The sequence below is a fragment of the Cannabis sativa genome, chromosome 2 (genome assembly GCF_029168945.1).
Source record: "Cannabis sativa cultivar Pink pepper isolate KNU-18-1 chromosome 2, ASM2916894v1, whole genome shotgun sequence".
NCBI classification, from domain to species: domain Eukaryota; kingdom Viridiplantae; phylum Streptophyta; class Magnoliopsida; order Rosales; family Cannabaceae; genus Cannabis; species Cannabis sativa.
Genome location: NC_083602.1, coordinates 16,187,448 through 16,196,614, shown reverse-complemented (window position 1 = coordinate 16,196,614; position 9,167 = coordinate 16,187,448). Strand labels below are relative to the sequence as shown.

Sequence of the window (9,167 nt, the reverse complement as noted above, 5' to 3'; positions counted from 1 at the left end):
ATAAAAATACAATATAAAAATACACTAAAAAATCTTATTTTATATAAATAAAATTTAAAGTCTACAAAAATATTAAAAATTCTGTAGAGATCATATTTATATATATTTTTTTGTGTGTGTGTTTTTTTTTTTTTTGAAATTATTTATTTTTGTAAAATAAAAAAATCAAAAGGGTAGTTTAGTAATTTTCTTAATGAATTGAAAATTCGAAACGCAATCCGAAAAAACCCAGCTCGATTTAAATGGTAATATAAAACAAAAATAAAAATAAAAAAAAAACTGCGGTAAAGCTTTTTTATGGATCCTATCCCATGTCTCTGATTTATACATATATATCTATTCTATATAAAGTGTGCTGATTAGTGGTTAAAAATACACTTTTATTTATTTTAAATGATAAAATAAATTGAGTTTTAATTGATATTTTCATGAAATTATTGTAATATATTTTATAAATGAAAATATTTGATTTTGATTCAATTTATGTCTTTCTTGTAGGAATTAAAGTGTATTTTTGTTGAAAGAAAGAGGAAGGAGCAAAGTTGAAAAGAAATGAAGAAAAAAATGGCATATTTGTTGAAGCCCAAAGCAACCCAACCCAAAAAGGTTAAGCCTAGCCCATGAAGCTCATCATCAATTTTGTCTCTTCCAAAGCATGTGATGCAATGATGATAAGTCTAGGTCATCATCAACCCTATTTTCCTCTTCCACACTCAACCTTCATCCAAAGAGTAGAAGTCAAAATCACAATGATAACAAAAATAATATTAATTTTATTTTTGATTTGAAATGTCAAATTTAATTTTAATATTTATTTTATAATCCCAAATTTTTATTTATTTATTTTTAGTCCTTTTATGGCTCTATAAATAGGAGCTCATTTTAGTAATTTTTAGTGTGTAATTTTTAGTGTAGAAAAACTATAGCAAAATTCTCTCAACTTTTCTTCTCATCTTTTCTCTTTAGAAATTTTATGAGAATGATTAGCATAATGGCCTAATCTTCCTTGGAAGGTTAGGGATGATTCCATATGCAAAGTGAGGTTATTTTGTATCTTTGATTCACTTTTTGTTGTAATGTTTATTTGAGTAATGCAAGTTCATATTCCACTTTTATTTTTATGTTCTTCTTCCATCTATACTATCTATGCTATTATACCAAATATATATATAGACTTAGTCATGCTCTTTCTATATATTTTTATTTAGTGATTATAGTAATGGTAGTATTGCTCATTTCTATCTTTTATGTTCATTTTTATTTACTTTTTGTTAAATGATATATAGGTTTAGTCATGCTCTCCCTATGTGTCTAAAAATTAATAAAAGTAATATTAATGTTCATTTCTTTCACTATCACCTCCATCTCCATCTCTTTGTCATTATTTTTACTAAAGATATATAGGATTAGTCATGCTCTTTCTATGTGTTACTATTTAGTAAAAATAATATTGATGTTTAGTTTTATATCTAATCTTTTATTGCATTATTGCTTGATGTATAATGTCATTTCTAGGTTCTACATAAGATTAAATTATTTCTTTTATTTTTAAGAACTTGTATACTCAAAATATAATGAACTTTAATGTTACATCATTGTGTCAACTTAGTGAATCAAAGGTACAAAATAGCTAAACAAGCATATGGATGATTCTTGAAGCCTTTCTCTCTTTTATTATTGATTACACCTTTATTTGCTTTCCTTTAATATTTATTACCAAAACAAAAACCACAAAATCATTTGTTACTACTATCACTTATTATTAACCTTTTGTTTTTATTTCTCTACTAACGCTTTTGTCCAGAATCACCTCCCTGTGGAATCGACCGCCCGATCTATACTACAACCACCGCTAGTGGAAGTCACATTTGGGCGTTAAACAAATTTTGGCGCCGTTGCCGGGGAGGTAATTTTTCGAAAGCTAGTGAAATCTACAATCAAGAGGTTAGTAATTTTTTTTTTGTTATATTTTATTTTCTTGTGAATATTGTCTTATGTTGTGTAAATATTTGTAAAAAAAAAAATACCAGGAATTCAAAGTATGCTCTAAGGTTGCGGTTTTATCTGATCTTCCTTATCAGAAATGATTTCTTTAAAAAAAAAAAAAAAAAGTCTATTCCCTTTATTTATTTATTTATTTATTATTTTTTTTTTTTTTACTTTAATTTTTGTTTAGTGTGATTGTTTATACTATCTTTTAGTTATTGTTTTCTTTTTTCATTAGTGTTTTATTTGTCTTTTTCTTAGTACTCATAGCATTTAAGTCCTCTAAAAAATCATAAAAATACAAAAAAAAAAAGTAAGTTATAAAAACTCCTTCATAAAACACTTAGTATTTGGTACAACAGTGTAATATTGTATATGACACAAACCAACATTGTTCTGTCTAGAAAGATTGGTTTTTAAATAAGGTTTGTGTTAGTGTACCCTCCACCTTACCTGGGAACCTCGGTTCTGTCTAGGCAAGGTTGGGACGAAGCGGTACCTTGGCAACCTTTCCAATTGGCCTGGGAACATTTTTGTGTTAATCATTGTAATATTACATTTTTGTGCTATTTACTATAACAAAAACAACCTTGTTTTATCAAAAATAAGCAACTCATTTTTGCTTAGAAAGGTCTTTGGTCGAAAAGGTTAGTGAACCCTTCACACTTACCTGGTAACCCCGGGGAGTTCTAGTAAGTTGTGAAGGACCATTCTAAAAACCTCCAAAGTAACCTGGGAACAAGTTGAACAAAAAAAAAATTAAATATATTTAAAAAAAAAAAGCAAACAAGAGTGCATGAGTAACTCTTCTTCTGACGAAACCACTTCTAGTGAAACTTCGTCCAATCCATCCACTACTCCTTCTCCCATTCACACGATAATCGGTAATCCTTTCGCAATGAATAATAATAATGAAATACAACAGAGAACACTTAATGATTACCTTCACCCCACCCAAACTTCCATACCATCATGCTTCATATTTCCACCTAATATGCCAAGTCTTGGTGTCAAACCCGGCATTATTCAACTTTTGCCAACTTTTCATGGAATAGAAAATGAAAATCCATACGTGCATATTAGGGAGTTTGAGGAAGTTGTTGACACTTTTTATGACCGAGCAACCATCAATGATGCTGCACGCTTAAAGTTTTTCCCCTTCTCCTTGAAGGATAAAGCTAAAAGTTGGTTGTATTCTTTGAGATCTAGGTCTATCGGAACATGGGAAGAAATGACCAAAACATTTTTTGTTAAATATTTCCCTGTCCATAAGACCAACAGTTTGAAAAGACAAATCTCAACATTTTCCCAAAAAGACAATGAAACGTTCTATCAAGTCTGGGAGAGATTTAAAGATCTCTTAAGTCAGTGTCCACACCACGGGTACGAGAGTTGGCGCATCGTCAGCTACTTCTATGAAGGCCTCACAAGTCGTGAGCGCCAGTTCGTAGAAATGATGTGCAACGGTGAGTTCCTTCAAAAGGAACCCGAAGAAGCTCTTGAGTTTCTCATTGAGCTTGCTGAAAAATCTCACACATGGACTGGTCCAAGTGCTGCTGAAAGCACCAACAGAAATCGACCAGCTGGGATTTACCAACTTCGGGAAGAGGACAGCTTAAAGGCCCAAGTCGAATCTTTAAAAAAGCAAATTGAAATCCTTACGACTAAAGATGGCCAAAAAGGGCGCATGGTTGCCCAAGCACAAACTAGACCACTCGAACCTTGTTTCGTTTGTGGAGAAAATGACCATTTAGCTAAGGACTGCTTAGTTTACAAAGAAATGAAGGGGGTTCATGAGGAGCAATGCAATGCCTTAGGGCAATATAACAAGCCATTCTCCCATACGTACAACCCTGGTTGGAGAAACCACCCGAATTTCAGTTGGAGAGATAACTCTAACCAAGCTCAAACATCTGGAGGACAATGGAGAAATGAGCATCAAGCTCAACCTCCAAAGGCATATCCTACGCCTCAATACAATGCTCAACAACAAGGGAACTCCCTTGAAAGCACTATTCATGCATTCATTGAGGAACAAGCTAAAATCAATCGCCAATTAAAGGAAGATGTCCAAGAAATAAAAAGTCAATTTTCAAAATTGACCGCATCCTTGGCTATTTCTGAGAAAGGCAGACTTCCTTCCCAGCCTCAATTTAATGCACAAGGGCAACACATGGCTGAAATCTCCACCTCTAATGATCCCATCGTTAAAGGGGTTAACGCCATCACAACAAGAAGTGGTAAAGCTTTGGAAGATCCATCCATCAAAACCACTACTTCAAATTCAAAAGTTGCCACTGACAGTGCACCGATAAATGGTCAAGCAAAAGTACCATTTCCCCAGGCTCTTAGACCTGTTGGGAAAATTCCTGAAAACCGAGCTGAACTCCTTGAGCACTTGACACAAGTGAAGATTAATCTTCCTTTGCTTCACATCATAAAACAAGTGCCAGCTTATGCCAAAATCATCAAGGACTTGTGCACTGCTAAGAGAAAGCACCATGTCAAGAAGACTGCTTTCTTGACTGAACAAGTGAGTGCGGTGATCGAACAAAAGACACCGCCAAAATACAAAGATCCTGGTTGTCCCACCATTTCATGCCAAATTGGGACTCATGAAGTCGCCCAAGCTTTGCTTGACCTTGGCGCGAGTGTGAATCTCATGCCTTACTCTGTGTACTCGCAACTTGGTCTTGGAGAAATGAAGCCAACATCTGTTGTGCTGCAGCTTGCTGACCGCTCTATCAAAAAGCCTCGGGGTATCGTTGAGGATGTTCTCGTTCAAATTGAGAAATTCTATTATCCCGTGGACTTCCTTGTTCTGGATACTCAATCTGTGGTCAACATGGAATCCAAAATTCCCATCATCCTTGGAAGACCATTCCTTGCCACTGCAAATGCTTTGATCAATTGTCGTAATGGTCTAATGAAAATATCATTTGGAAATATGACACTTGAGGTCAACATTTTTCACATTGGGAAACAACTTCAAGAGGATGAAGAATGTCATCAAACATTCATGATTGACAATCTTGTTTCTGAAGAGATTCAATTGCAAAGAAATTTCGTTAATCTTGATGAACTCCTCTCACGCCTTGAAAATGAAAATCCCAGTTTTGTTGAGTCCGCTCTTGCTACCGTTGATCAATTGGACACACAAAACAAAGGGAAGAAATTTTGGAAGCCACACTTTGAAGCATTACCTCGTGAGAGGGAAACGCTAAAAGCTTCTGCCGAAGAACCTCCCAATGTTCAACTGAACCAACTTCCAAAGGGTTTGAAACATGTTTTTCTGGGAGATGGCCAAACCTTTCCAGTTATCATCTCGTCCGACCTTCAACTTTCTCAAGAATTGCAGTTACTCGAGCTACTGCGAAAATACAAACTTGCGATAGGTTGGACGTTTGCTGATATCAAAGGTATTAGCCCTCGAATTTGCACCCACCGAATTAATCTAGAAGAAGAAGCTATCCCACGAAGGGACCCTCAAAGAAGACTGAACCCACCAATGAAAGAAGTGGTGAAAAATGAAGTGTTAAAACTTCTTGATGCTGCTATCATTTACCCGGTGGCCGATAGCAAATGGGTCAGTCCAGTTCAGGTAGTGCCTAAGAAATCAGGTGTTACTGTTGTCCAAAATGAAAAAGGGGCCCTTGTTCCCACCAAAACTGTGACGGGTTGGCGCATGTGCATTGATTATCGAAAATTGAATGCCGCCTCCCGTAAAGATCATTTCCCACTCCCATTCATTGATCAAATTCTTGAGCGCGTAGCTGGTCATCCTTTCTACTGCTTTCTCGATGGTTATTCAGGTTACTATCAAATTGAGATTGCATTAGAGGACCAAGAGAAGACCACTTTCACTTGTCCTTTTGGAACATATGCTTTCCGGCGTATGCCATTTGGACTGTGTAATGCACCAGCTACTTTCCAAAGATGCATGATGAGTATTTCCAGTGACATGATTGAAAACACCATGGAAGTTTATATGGATGACTTAACCGTCTTTGGAAAATCTTTTGACGCATGCCTTCTCAATCTTGAGGCTGTTTTAAAACGTTGCATCGAGAAAGGTCTTGTGCTTAATTGGGAAAAGTGTCATTTTATGGTATCTTCTGGAATTGTCTTAGGCCACATTGTTTCTGAAAAAGGGATTGAGGTTGATCAATCTAAAATTGACCTCATCTCTAAACTTCCTACCCCTAAGACTGTCAAAGACATTCGGTCATTTCTTGGCCATGCTGGTTTTTATAGGAGGTTCATAAAGAATTTTTCAATGATTTCTCGTCCATTATGCAACCTCCTAGCCAAAGATTCTACTTTTGAGTGGACCCCAAAGTGTGAGGAGTCCTTCCAAACACTTGTGAATTCACTCACTTCTGCTCCCATTATTCAATCACCCGATTGGAGTCTTCCTTTTGAAATCATGTGTGATGCCAGTAATTTTGCTGTTGGAGCTGTTCTTGGACAACGAAGGGAGGGGAAACCTTTTGTTGTCTACTATGCAAGTAGAACTCTTAATAGTGCTCAAATGAACTATTCCACAACTGAAAAAGAGTTGCTTGCCGTTGTCTTTGCTCTTGACAAATTTCGAGCTTACCTGATTGGATCACCTATTACGATCTTCACCGATCACTGCCCTTACTTAAGTACCTCCTTTCCAAAAAGGATGCTAAGGCACGCTTAATAAGGTGGATCCTTCTCTTGCAAGAATTTGACATAACAATCAAAGATAAGAAAGGTGTTGAAAATGTAGTCGCGGATCACTTGTCCCGACTTGAATTTAGTGATCCCGCTGATGGCCCACCTATTCATGATGATTTCCCCGATGAACAATTATTCGTTGTTACTAAGTTACCGTGGTATGCGCACATTGTTAACTACTTAGTAACTGGTGAGCTCCCTTCTGAGTGGAGTTCACAAGACAAACGCAAATTCTTGGTCGAGGTGCGAAATTTCTTTTGGGATGATCCATACTTATTCAAGTATTGTCCCGACCAGATTATGCGAAAATGCATTCCCGATGATGAGGTGTCTAGTGTGCTAAATTTTTGCCACAATGATGCTTGTGGTGGTCACTTTTCTGTGAAGAAAACCGCTGCAAAAATCTTACAATGCGGTCTTTACTGGCCCACTTTGTTCAAAGACACCAATGATTTTTGTCGCTCTTGTGTAAGGTGCCAAAAGTTAGGCTCCTTGTCCCGTCGGCACATGATGCCCTTGAACCCAATTCTTGTCATTGAAGTATTTGATTGTTGGGGGATAGACTTTATGGGACCATTTCCACCTTCTTTTGGTTACCTTTACATCCTTCTTGCTGTGGATTATGTTTCAAAATGGGTCGAGGCAGTACCTTGTCGAAATAATGATAACGCGACTGTTGTGAAATTCTTAAAAGAAAATGTGTTATCGAGGTTTGGTACCCCTCGCGCTATCATTAGTGATCAAGGCACTCATTTTTGCAACCGATCTTTTGAGGCTCTTATGCGAAAGTACGGTGTACTTCACAAAGTTGCCAATGCCTATCATCCACAAACCAATGGTCAAGCTGAGCTAGCTAATAGGGAGATCAAAAACATTCTTGAAAAGACGGTAAATCCCGACCGCAAAGATTGGTCAACACGTCTTCAAGATGCACTTTGGGCATATCGCACTGCTTACAAGTCCCCTCTTGGGATGTCTCCCTATCGGCTTGTCTATGGGAAAGCATGTCATTTACCTGTCGAACTTGAGCACAAAGCTTATTGGGCTATTAAGGCCCTGAACTTCGATCTAAGTGCGGCAGGTATGAACCGAAAACTTCAATTGTCTGAAATTGAGGAGTTGAGAAATGATGCTTACGATAATTCTAGGATCTACAAAGCAAAGCTGAAAGTTGCTCACGATAAACAGATCCTGAGAAAACATTTTGAGCCGAATGAAAAAGTACATTTGTACGATTCTCGTTTGCATCTCCACCCCGGTAAGTTGAGATCGAGGTGGACTGGTCCATATGTGGTTAAACAAGTATTCCCCAACGGTTCTGTTGAAGTCAAGGACCCAACCGATGGGAGAATTTTTCGAGTCAATGGCCAGAGACTGAAACATTACATTGAGAGTGTGAGCCTTGTTGAAGAGGTCCTTCTTGAGGACCCAGATTATACACTCTGAAATGTTTATTTTCCCTATCTATATATTATAGTATTTTATTTTATTTTTATTTTTGTTTTGTGTTTTTGTATTTTTGTATTTTCTATGTTTGTTTTGGGTTACTGTTATCAGGTTATCTCCACTCTCACCCCGTGCATATTATCGTCGATCAGGTGTACTCTTTTCCCTATCTTTTTCATTTCATATTTTTTGTGACATTGAGGACACTGTCTAATTTTGAGTTGGGGGTGGTGAGCTCTGGTGAGCGTTCATTTAGAGAATTATAATTGTCTTGTTGAATTTTTTAAGTCAAATTTTTTCAAAATTATCCAAGCATGATAGTAAAATTACAGTTTGAGTCAATATTTGCTATATTTTGTTACCAAGTTGTGATTTTCAGAGTTCTTTTGTGCACTTTCCAAACATGTGGTAAAATAGTTGTAAACACATATAGTTAAGAAAAATTTTGAGTGTAAAGTTTTTCATTTTTTGTGAGTTGTGAGAGTTGAGAAAATAACTTTTTGAACTTTCATTGATCATTTGAGTTGGTAAAGTTAAACTTTTGGAATTTCAAACATGACATTTACTAGAGGGATTAATTTATTGTCAAAAGAGCCTTTGTGTTTATTTCTTTGTAACTTTATTATATTTCTTTATATCTTTATTTTTATATGTTGTCTCTTGTCAAAAAAAAAAAAAGAAGAAGAAGAAAAAAAAAAGTAAAAAAAAAAAAAAATCATCAAAAAAATATATATAATGAAAAAAAAAAAAAGAACAAGAGCAACATCATTTTATTTTGATTTTCAAGTAGTCTCCATCTTTTTTTTTTTAGAAGAAAAAAAAAATAAATAAAAATAGCAAAAGTAATATCATTTTATTTCTATTTACCTCCATTCTTTCCATATCTAAAAAAAAAAAAATCATGTTAGTTTATTTTAATTAAAAAAAAAAAGAAGCATCACATGTCTCTCTAAAGAAAAAAAATTGTTATTATATTTCTTTATTTATTAGTTAGTTAGTTTGCTCTTTATTTTGTGAGTTTTTCATGTAAA

At 35.4% G+C, this 9,167-nt stretch overlaps 1 non-coding gene and 1 pseudogene across 1 annotated transcript; one reads left to right on the top strand and one right to left on the bottom strand.

The window, feature by feature from the left end:
* The first annotated feature begins 2,771 nt into the window (after positions 1 to 2,771).
* On the top strand, positions 2,772 to 8,815 carry LOC133034795 (uncharacterized; annotated as a pseudogene).
* On the bottom strand, positions 3,266 to 3,372 carry LOC133035299 (small nucleolar RNA R71). Its single transcript, XR_009686574.1, has one exon. It is a non-coding gene; the product is annotated as a small nucleolar RNA R71 (small nucleolar RNA).
* Positions 8,816 to 9,167: the final 352 nt, after the last annotated feature.